General features: G+C 37.0%; 1 long non-coding RNA gene and 1 pseudogene across 2 annotated transcripts in view; one reads left to right on the plus strand and one right to left on the minus strand.

Annotated features, from left to right (window-relative positions):
* The window catches only part of LOC143715844 (uncharacterized), an 83,032-nt gene that overhangs the window by 25,006 nt on the left and 43,309 nt on the right, over positions 1 to 14,717 (plus strand). The gene's annotated exons all lie outside the window — the stretch shown is intronic.
* The window catches only part of LOC143715697 (collagen alpha-1(XII) chain-like), a 41,344-nt pseudogene continuing 27,389 nt past the window's right edge, over positions 763 to 14,717 (minus strand). Inside the window, exons 14-23 of the transcript XR_013195871.1 lie at positions 14,490 to 14,682; positions 14,255 to 14,382; positions 10,839 to 10,988; positions 10,559 to 10,678; positions 9,641 to 9,805; positions 9,281 to 9,427; positions 2,505 to 2,654; positions 2,225 to 2,344; positions 1,314 to 1,478; positions 763 to 1,100 (exon numbers count right to left, since the gene is read on the minus strand). The product of XR_013195871.1 is annotated as a collagen alpha-1(XII) chain-like (transcript). The remainder of the gene's footprint in view (positions 1,101 to 1,313; positions 1,479 to 2,224; positions 2,345 to 2,504; positions 2,655 to 9,280; positions 9,428 to 9,640; positions 9,806 to 10,558; positions 10,679 to 10,838; positions 10,989 to 14,254; positions 14,383 to 14,489; positions 14,683 to 14,717) is intronic.

The following is a 14,717-nucleotide window of genomic DNA, read 5'->3' on the forward strand; positions in this document are numbered from 1 at the left end:
AGTTGAAAGTCTGGTCAGCTATTCCCTAGAGCAAAATATGACTGCTTTGTATTCTGGCTGGATCACCTGTAAATGTCCTTATTGTTTTACTTCACTATGTTGAAATAAAATATGACAAAATTGAATTTTGTGGTCATGTCCGAGCTCATAAAAATAGTATTACACAACTTACTCTATAGGAGGTAAAAAATTATTATATATTAGAAAGTAGCTGGGATGTATTTTATTTTGCGCATGCTTTAAGGTAACTTTTTACCAAATATTAAGACGTTAAAGTTCAGTTATAGACCTTTAGCGCATTGAGTTGAAATTAAAATGTGATATCAATATCGCATCATTACGGAATTGAGGGTTGTTTAATAATTTTAATAGTTATCAAGTATTAGATATCCGCTATCTCTCACGGTGGGAAGGATACACAGTTCTGGAAAGGCTGGTGGAATACGGGTCACTAACAGTAGTGTGGAGATCTATCAACCTCCAAAGAGGTAGTGTTTTCCAGCATGATCTTTTACATTCCTAGATTTAACAGGCACAAAAGTAATCTTCAAATGAGGAATTCTAATGATGCAATATGCCTTAAGGAGATAAAACAAGTGTAGCATTACTAAGCTCTCTTTTAAATGTATTTTGGTACAATAAATGTTCAATGTTACACTGTTAAAAGGAAGGATCTTAGTCGGAGACTGTGAGTTCAGCCTTAGACATTCACTGCTTACTCACATCTCACGTCCCTGGCAAGAAACTTTTCCCAGGCTAGATTTTCTCCCCAGGGTAAAAAATATCCCCATACATAAAATATAATATAATATAAATAAAGCCACTTGCTTCATTACTGAATGAATGATTCGATTGATCACTCATAAAGACAGTGACTTAGTCAGTCACTGGAGCGCCTCTCGAGATGTTTTTCAGTCAAAACAAACACTAGTCAAGTATGTGACTGACTGTACCTGGGCCTTTAACACTGTTACAGAGGTTAACAGTGAGGTCGTCCACAATGTCCAACAGGAAGGAGAAGTCGTTGACATTGTACATGTGAATATCATCAGGGTCGGTGGCAATGGATCGCAACTCATTTTCATCTGCCTTCTTCACACCTAGAAGCCAAGAGGAGATCATTATTGAAAGATCTCAATTACTTCAGCTGGGTCAAAGAGACGTTGATCAAGCTGTAGTCTTGCCAGATAAAAAGCTGTGAGATATTTGGACACAGGAGAGCTCTGGGTTGAATATCTATCACTGGCATGCAAACTATTATAGTCTATTGTGACCGAATAGATTGTATGTCAGCAATGTCAAGAAGAACTTGCCGATGGCATAGAGCTCAATGCCAGAGTCACGCAGTTTCTGGGAATTCACTACAATCTCGTCCTGAGATTTGCCGTCGGTAACAAGGACACCAATCTTACGAGAATCGGGTCTCATACCCACATTTGCCTTGAAGTTGTTCTGGAGGATGTAGTTCAAGGCCATACCTTTGGAAACACATTAAGTTGCATGTTGGTTTCGTAACAGACAATGGTGAACGGTCACCTTATTTTATTAGATCTATTGCATTTCTCTATGAGAAATGGCAGTTGTGGATTCATGCATTTCTTATCTGTCTATATTCTATGTGCAAAACACCTGTGGAAACTGATTTAAAGGTGAAGTGTGTAATTCTGGCATTAAAAGAAGCAACATATTTAAAAGATTTAGCAAAATATGCATATGCATACAAATATGTAAGTAGTTTGTGAGGTTGGGCAGATTGACTATCATGTCACTGGCAGGTGCTAAAGTGTTCTTTTGGTGTAATTTGATAGTTTCGATTCTCTGATTGGAGGAGATTTCTTTGCAGAATCATAGGTAATGTAAATTTTCACCAGGAATTTTCACAAATTTGCAGTTAAACACAATTAATAAAAAAACAGTTAAAAGAAAATAATGTAGACTGATGGCTTCAACAAAACCATATAGTTTTAAACAGCAACCCCACAGCTCAGAGTAGGTCTTTAAATGTTTATTATAAGTTATCTTTTAAAAATGAATTCCCACATGGAGAAAATTCATGCGATTTTTACAGATAGCAGACTATCATTTTTTTTTTTTGCAATTGCCACTAGAGGTGCATAAATGGCACACACTGCCTTTAAATGTTGTTTTCGGGGATTTAGATAAACAAATAAGAGTCCATCTTCAAGACTGTAAATTATAAAGCACTTATGTAAGAGCTCGGTACCCGTCATTGTATTTCCGCCTTTGTAGGGTAATTTGGCCACAGCATCGTGCAGCGATTTAAGGGTTGCGTGAGAGTTCAAATTCCACTCAGTTTTGGGATCCCCGCTGTACTGAGCCAAACCTATGAGAGAAGCACACGCCATTATGAATGCATGAGTAAAAGTTCCTGTTAACAACTCAATAAGGAGCTCTGCATAAAGCTCACATCTGGAGTCCAGATGCAGGAATATACCTTCAACATATCTAAAAACATGAAGTAAACAGAAGCAGGGCACACTTGCCGATTTGAACCCTGTCAGGGCCGATGTCAAAGACGCCCACAATGCGACTAATAAAAGCCCGGATGATTTTGAAGTTCAAACGGCCTATACTCCAGGATCCATCAACCAGCAGGATGATATCAGCCTTGGCTGTGGTTTTACACTGAGCATCTGTGAGTAAAACACACCAGAGTTATACAGTGAGAAACTCCAAGAGGAGCTTAGATGTGATTGTATAATCGCTGATGGCAAGCAGAGTTCAACGATAGAGTGATGAGAAACGGGGAAGAGACGTGTACACATGCTCACAGCAAATAAAAAGGAACATTTACACCGCAATAACTTCAAAACTTCACAATTTTAGATAAGACTTTTATTTCTCTGTAATTTCTTGGAGCTACAGAATCTTTCCATTCAATTTCTACTTTTCTCCTTTGAATCTTCAGTCTTGCATTGTATCCAAATCCACTTTGGCACCTGGCCCTGGAGGAAGTTTTCCTGGGATTGACATTGCTTCTGTTCTACAGAGAAAAGAAGTAGCCCTTTGTGATGCATGACATACAAGCTTCATCTCTTTTGAGCATTCCACCTCTGTAGAACGTGTGGAGCTCCAGATACCTATTGAGGGTGAGAAGAGCCCCAAAACTGAGGCTAGAGCATTCACTGCTTGCTCACATCTCACGTCCCTGGCAAGAAACTTTTCCCAGGCTAGATTTTCTCCCCAGGGTAAAAAATATCCCTATACCCAAAATGGTAACACTTTACTTGAAGGGGTGTGCATAAGACTAACATGACAACATCATAATCATGACATGACACATGTTATGAATATGAAGGAAGTTGTATGCATGTTTGTGACAACTGTCATTAAGTGTCATTCGCTCAATTATGACATTTTTAATGCAAATATGACATTGTTTGAGATGTCTTTGTTATGACATCTTGACATAAACCAATACATCATAACCTGTCAGTGTCTTTGTCATGACAACTTGACATTACTAAGACAACACAACCGGTCATAAACATGACATAGCAGATTAATTATCAATCTTAAGAAACCACTTAGCTTTATTGGTTTACATTACATTAAACTATCAGGTGGTTGGTTTTGACATTGGCTGTCATGAAGCCATTATAACTTTTTAATGACAAATTCAATTTGTTCCACTGTAGTTGAGGTCACAAAAAATATTCATGACATATTTATAATGGCCTCATGACAGTGAATGTCAAAACCAACCACATGACAGTTACTTAATTTAATGTCAAGTTTTCATGACAAAGACATCTTAAACAATGTCATATTTGCATTCAAAATGTCATTATTGAGCGAAAGACACTTAATGACAGTTGTCTTAAACATGCATAAACACTACTTCATTTTCATGACATATGTCATGTCATGGTTATGAAGGTGTCATGTCAGTCTTATGCACACCCCTTCAAGTAAAGTGTTACCCATAAAGGATAATATAATATAAATAAAGCCACTTGCTTCATTACTGAATGAATGACTCGATTGATCACTCATAAAGACAGTGACTTAGTCAGTCACTGGAGCGCCTCTCGAGATCATAGGAGTGAGGTTTACTCGCACAGCGACTACTATCCTCCGTTACACGTATTTAGATATATAGAGTATATTTATAACCATTATAAAGTAGAACTTAAACCTTGTATAAAGAGCTCATCTCTTCAGACTTTACTGAAAGACATATGTTCAATTTGTTGATTCATTTTTTATGCACAATACAGATCGAGGATATATTTAGGCATATCATGAAACAAAATGAAAATAAATGAAAATGTCAGCCGATAATGAGATTATTTGTGTTTCAGTTGGTTTACTGTATTATTGTCAGAATATGAAATGTAACTTCTGTGTTTCCACCTGTAGGTCCAACTTGCTGAAAAATCCCAGTGCTGAAGGTGATTCACATAATTCAAATAATTAACCTACATTAAGAGTCACTATTTTATAAAAATACTTTTTTGCTTCAATTAATCTCTTCAGTTAATGTCTCTTTTCTGATGATGTTTTTAGACGCACTTCAGAGATGGGAGATTGTACAGAATGGGGGTGACGGCTGGGTGACAGGAAACAATAGGAAACCACATCCAGACGACACGGTCACCAAATGTTTTATAACATCTTTCAGGTATGTTTGATATTTTAGATCCTTCAAGAAATGTTATAATAAGAAACTAAATCGATCATCAATGAATCACCCATAAACTGTGTCCTCAGGTTATGTTTGAAGCAACAGCTGATTGATTTGAAGGAAAAAGGTTACAGTGACTCTTTCATGGATCTTCTGCAACCTCTTATTGAAATATCAGACTGGCGAGCGTTCACTGAATCTCCATTTTATGCTACAGCATCTTAGGTGGTGTTTGCAAACTGTATAGGGCTGCATGATATTGGGGGAAACATGTGTTATTGCGATATTTTGTTTATCTGCGCAGTATAATTAGATTATGGAAAATACAGGAATTTTCAGCAGATGACTCGAATACCTGTATGTTCAAGAATCAATCATAGAACGAACATCTGCATAGAAAATAAATAATAATAAATAAAATAAAAAAAGCTGAAAATGTAGTTTTAATTCTGATTTTGGGCTGAAAGATTTGGGAAAAAATCAAATTGCGAATTTTTCAGACAAAAATTGTGATTGAAATCTCATTTTAAATTGCCCAGATTTGATCTGCTTTTTTGCAGGGCTGCACAATTTGGCCAAAATTGTGATTATATTGCATATACAGGTGCTGGTCATATAATTAGAATATAATCAAAAAGTTGATTCATTTCAGTAATTCCATTCAAAAGGTGAAGTTTGGATATTATATTCATTCATTACACATAGACTGATATATTTCAAATGTTTATTTCATTTAATTGTGATGATTAAAACTGACAACTACTGAAAATCCCAAATTCAGTATCTCCGAAAATTAGAATATTACTTAAGACCAAATACAAAAAAAGGATTTTTAGAAATGTTGGCCAACTGAAAAGTATGAACATGAAAAGTATGAGCATGTACAGCACTCAAGACTTAGTTGGGGCTCCTTTTGCCTGAATTACTGCAGCAATGCGGCATGGGATCGAGTCGATCACTCTGTGGCACTGCTCAGGTGTTATGAGAGCCCAGGTTGCTCTGATAGTGGCCTTCAGCTCTTCTGCATTGTTGGGTCTGGCGTATCACATCTTCCTCTTCACAATACCCCATAGATTTTCTTTAGGGCTAAGGTCAGGCAAGTTTGCTGGCCAATTAAGAACAGGGATACCATGGTCCTTAAACCAGGTACTGGTAGCTTTGGCGCTGTGTGCAGGTGCCAAGTCCTGTTGGAAAATGAAATCTGCATCTCCATAAAGTTGGTCCGCAGCAGGAAGCATGAAGTGCTGTAAAACTTCCTGGTAGACGGCTATGTTAACCTTGGACCTCAGAAAACACAGTGGACCAACACCAGCAGATGACATGGCACCCCAAACATCTCTGACTGTGGAAACTTTACACTGGACTTCAAGCAGCGTGGATTCTGTGCCTCTCCTCTCTTTCCTCCAGACTCTGGGACCTTGATTTCCAAAGGAAATGCAAAATTTACTTTCATCAGAGAACATAACTTTGGACCACTCAGCAGCAGTCCAGTCCTTTTTGTCTTTAGTCCAGGCGAGATGGTTCTGACGCTGTGTCTTGTTCAAGAGTGGCTTGACACAAGGAATGCGACAGCTGAAACCCATGTCTTGTATACGTCTGTGCGTTGTGGTTCTTGAAGCACTGACTCCAGCTGCAGTCCACTCTTTGTGAATCTCCCCCACATTTTTGAATGGGTTTTGTTTCACAATCCTCTCCAGGGTGCAGTTATCCCTATTGCTTGTACACTTTTTTCTACCACATCCTTTACTTCCCTTCGCCTCTCTATTAATGTGCTTGGACACAGAGCTCCCAGCCTCTTTAGCAATGACCTTTTGTGTCTTCCCCTCCTTGTGCAAGATGTCAATGATCGTCTTTTGGACAGCTGTCAAGTCAGCAGTCTTCCCCATGATTGTGCAGCCTACAGAACTAGACTGAGAGACCATTTAAAGGCTTTTGCAGGTGTTTTGAGTTAATTATCTGATTAGAGTGTGGCACCAGGTGTCTTCAATATTGAACCTTTTCACAATATTCTAATTTTCTGAGATACTGATTTTGGGGTTTTCATTAGTTGTCAGTTATAATCATCAAAATTAAAAGGAATGAACACTTGAAATATATCAGTCTGTGTGTAATGAATGAATATAATATCCAAATTTCACTTTTTGAATGGAATTGCTGAAATAAATCAACTTTTTGATGATATTCTAATTATATGACCAGCACCTGTATATATAAACATTTAACATCTCATATTGTTGCTGCTTAGATATCCAGGCAGAGACGACCTAAAAGACCTCACTTGGCCACCTGTTACCAATCTGTTTATTGTTACTATAATCTGTTTAATTATTGATTGTTCTTTATTGTCTATCTATATTGTAATTGTTGTACAGCACTTTGGTCGGCCGGTGGCCGGTAGTAAATGTGCTTTAGAAATAAACGGAACTTGAACTTGAACTGTTCAGTTTAGTTTTGTTTTCATGGACTTTCAGTTTGTTGTCATTTGTCGTGTCTTTGTTCAGATTCCCGCCACTCATCTGTCTCCTTGGTTTACAGTCATTATTAGTTCATCCGTGTCAGCTGTATTCTATTAATAATCCTCGTTTGTGTTTGCTATATAAGCACTGTAAAATAAAACAAGTATATAATGACAATTGTTTTGTTGTACAGTACGACTGTAAAATTACAATACTAATATTTGCGTCTTAATTTCTTTATTTTCAAGTGTTAATTCATCTATTTTTATTGGCAATTTTTTTTATAAACGCTCAGTAGTCAATCTCAAATTCCCAAATTATTAGCAACCCAAACTCAGAGGTGAAGTTTGTGTGTAGCAGCATTTACTGGTAACCGACTATAAAACACTGTATCATCAGCAGCATCCGTGTAAATCTTCTTTTTCACTCTGAGACACATACATTTATGTAAATAAATCGCAATTTTGTTTTTATTTTGATGAATCTTTCAACCCTATTTTAACCTCCTAAGACCCGAGAGTTTGCCTGGTGTGCATTTTATAATTGTTCTTGCTATTTGGGATAAGTAGGACCTAATAAGTATAATAACTAAAATTTGTTTTTGTACAGGAAGTAGTTTTTGCATAAAATGATATCCTCGTGCGAGGACAGTGGGTCTATCGTAACTTTATCCTCCTGAGACCTGAGTTTTGGTTTGGCGTGCATTTTAGATTTCTTCTAGCTTTTTGGGGTTAGGAGGGACCAATACATATAATATAATAACCAGATATTATCTTTGAACATAAAGCAGGGTCTCGGGATGTTTTTATTAATTTTAGTGAATAGCTTGTATCTGCTTCAAATGTGCCTTCTGCTGGAATTGTGCTTGGCAGCATGAGAACCCAAAGTCATTTGACATTCATATTTAAATTTTTGTTTTCTTATTGGCAGATTATTTTGTACTTTTATTGTAAGAATATGTGTACATTGTAATTTTATGCAAAAAAAGGGGGCAGAAACTGAGTTTTAATGCCATTTAAGGGATGGTTCACCTAAAACTGAGATTTTTAATCCTTAATTCGCTCTTTATCCATTCCAAACCTGTAGAGCTTTATTTCTTCTTTGGGAAATAAAAGAAGGTATTGTGAAGAAAAAAAAATGAAAGTCAATAGAGGCCAATGTTGTTTGAGCCCATCGACTTTCAGAAGTGAACGTGAAAGAACTTCTGTTCCACAGAAGAAAGGAACTCATAGAGGTTTGGAATGACATGAGGGAGAGTAAATGATGACACAACTTTCATTTTTATGTGTTTTACTATCGCTTTAAGAACACAGTAGCAGTGTTAAATCAGTTGTTATATGAAAGCACATTGATTTGATGTCTTATCTGCAGGTATGTCCCACGCAGTGACTGTGGGAGTGAGTATCTGTGTAGAGCTGCTCGATCAGAGGAAAAACCCCATCAGAACCTTTCAGCCTGAGAGAGTTTTCTTTCAGCAGTGGAATGATGAGTCGTGGTGTCAAGTGAGTCGAATAACACATGCAGTGGAATACTTCTTCTAAAGTCAAACTTGGTTCTGCTTTATTTCAGATGACCCACGTCTTTAAGGATTATGGCCCTGTGTTTGGTTTATCCGCCTCACTCACGGTGGGAAGGATACACAGTTCTGGAAAGGCTGGTATGGAGTACGGGTCACTAACAGTAGTGTGGAGATCTGTCAACCTCCAGAGAGGTAGCGTTTTCCAGCATGATCTTTTACATTCCTAGATTTAACAGGCACAAAAGTAATCTTCAAATGAGGATTTCTAATGATGCAATATGCCTTAAGGAGATAAAACAAGTGTAGCATTACTAAGCTCTCTTTTAAATGTATTTTGGTACGATAAATGTTCAATGTTACACTGTTAAAAGGAAGGATCTTAGTCGGAGACTGTAAGTTCAGCCTTAGACATTCACTGCTTGCTCACATCTCACGTCCCTGGCAAGAAACTTTTCCCAGGCTAGATTTTCTCCCCAGGGTAAAAAATATCCCCATACATAAAACATAATATAATATAAATAAAGCCACTTGCTTCATTACTGAATGAATGACTCGATTGATCACTCATAAAGACAGTGACTTAGTCAGTCACTGGAGCGCCTCTCGAGATATTTTTCAGTCAAAACAAACACTAGTCAAGTATGTGACTGACTGTACCTGGGCCTTTAACACTGTTACAGAGGTTAACAGTGAGGTCGTCCACAATGTCCAACAGGAAGGAGAAGTCGTTGACATTGTACATGTGAATATCATCAGGGTCGGTGGCAATGGATCGCAACTCATTTTCATCTGCCTTCTTCACACCTAGAAGCCAAGAGGAGATCATTACTGAAAGATCTCAATTACTTCAGCTGGGTCAAAGAGACGTTGATCAAGCTGTAGTCTTGCCAGATAAAAAGCTGTGAGATATTTGGACACAGGAGAGCTCTGGGTTGAATATCTATCACTGGCATGCAAACTATTATAGTCTATTGTGACCGAATAGATTGTATGTCAGCAATGTCAAGAAGAACTTACCGATGGCATAGAGCTCAATGCCAGAGTCACGCAGTTTCTGGGAATTCACTACAATCTCGTCCTGAGATTTGCCGTCGGTAACAAGGACACCAATCTTTCGAGAATCGGGTCTCATACCCACATCTGCCTTGAAGTTGTTCTGGAGGATGTAGTTCAAGGCCATACCTTTGGAAACACATTAAGTTGCATGTTGGTTTCATAACAGACAATGGTGAATGGTCACCTTATTTTATTAGATCTATTGCATTTGTCTATGAGAAATGGCTGTTGTGGATTCATGCATTTCTTATCTGTCTATATTCTATGTGCAAAACACCTGTGGAAACTGATTTAAAGGTGAAGTGTGTAATTCTGGCATTAAAAGAAGCAACATATTTAAAAGATATAGCAAAATATGCATATGCATACAAATATGTAAGTAGTTTGTGAGGTTGGGCAGATTGACTATCATGTCACTGGCAGGTGCTAAAGTGTTCTTTTGGTGTAATTTGATAGTTTCGATTCTCTGATTGGAGGAGATTTCTTTGCAGAATCATAGGTAATGTAAATTTTCACCAGGAATTTTCACAAATTTGCAGTTAAACACAATTAATAAAAAAACAGTTAAAAGAAAATAATGTAGACTGATGGCTTCAACAAAACCATATGGTTTTAAACAGCAACCCCACAGCTCAGAGTAGGTCTGTCTTTAAATGTTTATTATAAGTTATCTTTTAAAAATGAATTCCCACATGGAGAAAATTCATGCATTTTTATAGATAGCAGACTATCATTTTTTATTTTTTTTTGCAATTGCCATTAGAGGTGCATAAATGGCACACAACGCCTTTAAATGTTGTTTTCGGGGATTTAGATAAACAAATAAGAGTGCATCTTCAAGACTGTAAATTATAAAGCACTTATGTAAGAGCTCGGTACCCGTCATTGTATTTCCGCCTTTGTAGGGTAATTTGGCCACAGCATCCTGCAGCGATTTAAGGGTTGCGTGAGAGTTCAAATTCCACTCAGTTTTGGGATCCCCGCTGTACTGAGCCAAACCTGTGAGAGAAGCACACGCAATTATGAATCCATGAGTAAAAGTTCCTGTTAACAACTCAATAAGGAGCTCTGCATAAAGCTCACATCTGGAGTCCAAATGCAGGAATATACCTTCAACATATCTAAAAACATAAAGTAAACAGAAGCAGGGCACACTTGCCGATTTGAACCCTGTCAGGGCCGATGTCAAAGACGCCCACAATGCGACTAATAAAAGCCCGGATGATTTTGAAGTTCAAACGGCCTATACTCCAGGATCCATCAACCAGCAGGATGATATCAGCCTTGGCTGTGGTTTTACACTGAGCATCTGTGAGTAAAACACACCAGAGTTATACAGTGAGAAACACCAAGAGGAGCTTAGATGTGATTGTATAATCGCTGATGGCGATAGTTCAACAATAGAGTGATGAGAAACGGGAAAGAGACGTGTACACATGCTCACACCAAATAAAAAGGAACATTTACACCGCAATAACTTCAAAACATCACAATTTTAGATAAGATTTTTATTTCTCTGTAATTTCTTGGAGCTACAGAATCTTTCCATTCAATTTCTACTTTTCTCCTTTGAATCTTCAGTCTTGCATTGTATCCAAATCCACTTTGGCAACTGGCCCTGGAGGAAGTTTTCCTGGAATTGTCATTGCTTCTGTTCTACAGAGAAAAGAAGTAGCCCTTTGAGATTCATGACATACGAGCTTCATCTCTTTTGAGCATTCCACCTCGGTAGAACGTGTGGAGCTCCAGATACCTATTGAGGGTGAGAAGAGCCCCAAAACTGAGGCTAGAGCACTGGTGATCTCACTGGACACATGGTCTGCAAGTGAAAAATAGCTTGTGAAATTGATTATTTACACACATATGCCCTTAAAATAAAGATATATAAATGGTTTTGGTTTAAAAAAATAAATAAAATAAAATAAAATAAAAATGAAATAAAATGAAATAAAATGAAATAAAAAATAAATTGGCTTAGAAATAACATATAAAATATTAATTTAATAAATAAATAAATAAACAAATAAATAAATGTTCAAAAAACAGCATGGTATGCCATAAGCTGGTATGATCCATTATACCACTGTTAGTTTAGTCTGAAAAAACACTGGCAGACAGCGATGGAGAGCAAAGAAACATAAACTTTCCTAAACTTGTGCTATTCTGTGACCTTCTCTCTCTCTCCTCAATGAAATAGTGTCTAACTGACAGTGTTGTGCAAGTTACTTCCAAACTGTAATACATTATATATTACTTGTTACTGTTATTTAAAAGTAATTCATTACCTTACAATATTACTGTCTCAGAATTGTAATGCGTTACATTACTCATGTATTACTTTTGAGTTATTTTCACCAAAATAACTATACAGAATTAGAACTTAACATTCTAAAATGACTAGGGCTGTAACGATATGCGATATGAAACCGAAATCGCGACACTCAGATCCACGAACCTACAGAATCGCGACACACCCCTTCCAACTCCCAGCGTTATCCATACCGTCCAGATCCAATGCTACCACATCTTTAAATTACTATTAGTATTATTTGAAGTTAACTTAACATTATAAAATATGTAGACCTACACCACAAAACTAGTTGAGGATAAATTATTTAAAATTTGGGAATTCCAGCGTTATGGACATGACATTTGCAGACTTGCAGTCAAAACTTGAAATATAAATTCTCAGAAAATGCATTAATACCAAAATATTGAAACGTCTGTTTATCCATAGGCTCCTCCTAGAAAGGAGTCCAGACATTAGAAAAATATCAGTCAACACATGCGTTTTATATTTAATATTAGGGAAATCGACAGTCATGTGTGACAAAAAAAATCTTTAACTTTTAGGAGGCAACGATTTTTTTGTTGTAATTCTGTGAATTACACTGCGCAAATCTAAAGAAGAAGGGTTGGCTCTCCACAGAACATAAAATATTCATTTTATTTTATTTTTCGTGTTCGCAATTATGAGGAAAAAACAATGTTACAGACGTGACAGTTCTCCGTTACGGACGCGACCGCTCTGAAGCGGCACTAAAAGACTGCTTTAAAACTTTCACAGACACCTTACACAGAAGACACGAAGCCTTTCTTTAAAGTGAATTTCGTTTTGTATTAATTGTATCTTAATTTTAATCAATGTTTCATCAACCAATTGCCTTGATTTCATAAATAAAAAGTAGGCTAAATATAGCAGACAATTATAGATCACGACACGGAGGCGCCGGCGCGTGAACTGGAGCGCGTCTCATAAATGAACCGAAACTCAGCGTATAAGGTAGCCTATTCACGGACCTTTTATTTTTTCCATGAACTTGTGTCACAGTGCTAAAAAAATGGGAGAAAGACACACATTTGGACAAATCTCATACATGCCAACAATAGCATCCTAAAATAAAGACTAGACAGATATTAGGCAATAGGTTAACACCACCTGATATTCTGTATGACCTAGATGGGGTCAGTTGAAAAGGAAAGTGATTTCAGAAACTGAGTAAGTTGTTGCATTTTGATGTATAAGGAACATAAACAGGGTTAATTTTGATTATATGTTGAACCTTGCAGACATCCGTCTTGACCAGACCACTGGTTTGGGCTAGTTTGAAGCGACACATGTGGAAAACTGCCCTGACGTGACCTTTACTGTGGTCATTTCACAACTAAACTCCTGCAGCACACTCCCATCATCCTCCGTGCATCTGTTGCTTAACTCCTCACTGATGCACAACTTCACCTCTGGAAAGTCTTTCACGTTAAGACTACTCTCATGTCTTTAAACTGCCCGCCAATAGCTGCCAGAATCAAACTCAAGACACTGTTGCTGCCAAAGGCTTTGAGCACACAACTTCAAACCACACGCCTGATCTCGCCATGAAAACAGTGTCTATTTGTACACTTTTGTTCATCAGAACAATCCCATTCATTTATTTTAAATCTAGCATTGAAAGACACTTCTTAAAGAATCTAGAAGTTACATGATAACATTTGGTGGCATGTCATCATAACAGAAATAAAATTTTGTTTTTTTATTTTTAACCCGATTTTGTGTCAGTACATTTAAAATAATTTATCAATAATTTGTACATTAGAAAGGGAAGGTAAAGGTGAATTGTGAGATACAGTATTCTTAGAAAATAATAATATGAATCTGTTTATATTAATATTATAATATTCAATAATTAATTTTATGATTATTTATATTTTTTATTGTTACGTATTTGTTTTATATAATAATAATAATAATGTATTTTATTAATATATTATTAACATATTTTATTATCCTTAATATTACTCATTTTTATTTGCTACATATTTGCATTTTATATTTATCATCTTATTTACTATAACATTGTTTATATTATTTATAATATTTGTACTGTACTAATAAATCTAACCTCCATGACTCGATTCTGCTTTAATGGCTCATCTTGATTCATATGATGCTGTATTGCAATCATTCTTCCTGGGGTTGTTTGTAGTTCTTGAGGCCTAACCTAAGCACTTCAACAGAAAGTGCGTGCTAAGAACATACAATAAACACAACGTCTTAGAATGATGTGCTGATTATACCAGAGAAGTCAACAGGTGTTTCGTTGATAGGTGCATCAGAAAGGGTGGTCTTCTTCTCCCCGGCCAACGGCATACTTTGACCTCCATCAAACATGCCAAAAACAGCCACGGAGTACTTAGTTCCAGCTCTGTGAAAGAAGAACAAAACTGAAACCATATGTGCCATCTTAAAACAAGAAGTATGATTAGCATCATTGCATTGAGAAAAGCATCTAAAGTTGATGCTAAACATTACCTGAGTTCCTCTAAAACTACCGTGTTGTCGTATGTTCCAACAAGAAGTTCTCCTAGATCAATATCACTTCCGCTGGGATGGAAAGTGACTTTGTACCCTCGCACATCACCGGGAGCAGGGTCCCAGTACACATGGAAACTGGTTTTGGTGGGTTCAGAGGTCTGTAGGTTTCTCGGGGCTTTATATGGTGACACTGTAGGATGAAGAGAAGGCGGCGATATCAGCACA

Source organism: Siphateles boraxobius, unplaced genomic scaffold (genome assembly GCF_051911475.1).
Source record: "Siphateles boraxobius isolate OS27281-9 unplaced genomic scaffold, OSU_SipBor_1 6, whole genome shotgun sequence".
Lineage (NCBI taxonomy): Eukaryota > Metazoa > Chordata > Actinopteri > Cypriniformes > Leuciscidae > Siphateles > Siphateles boraxobius.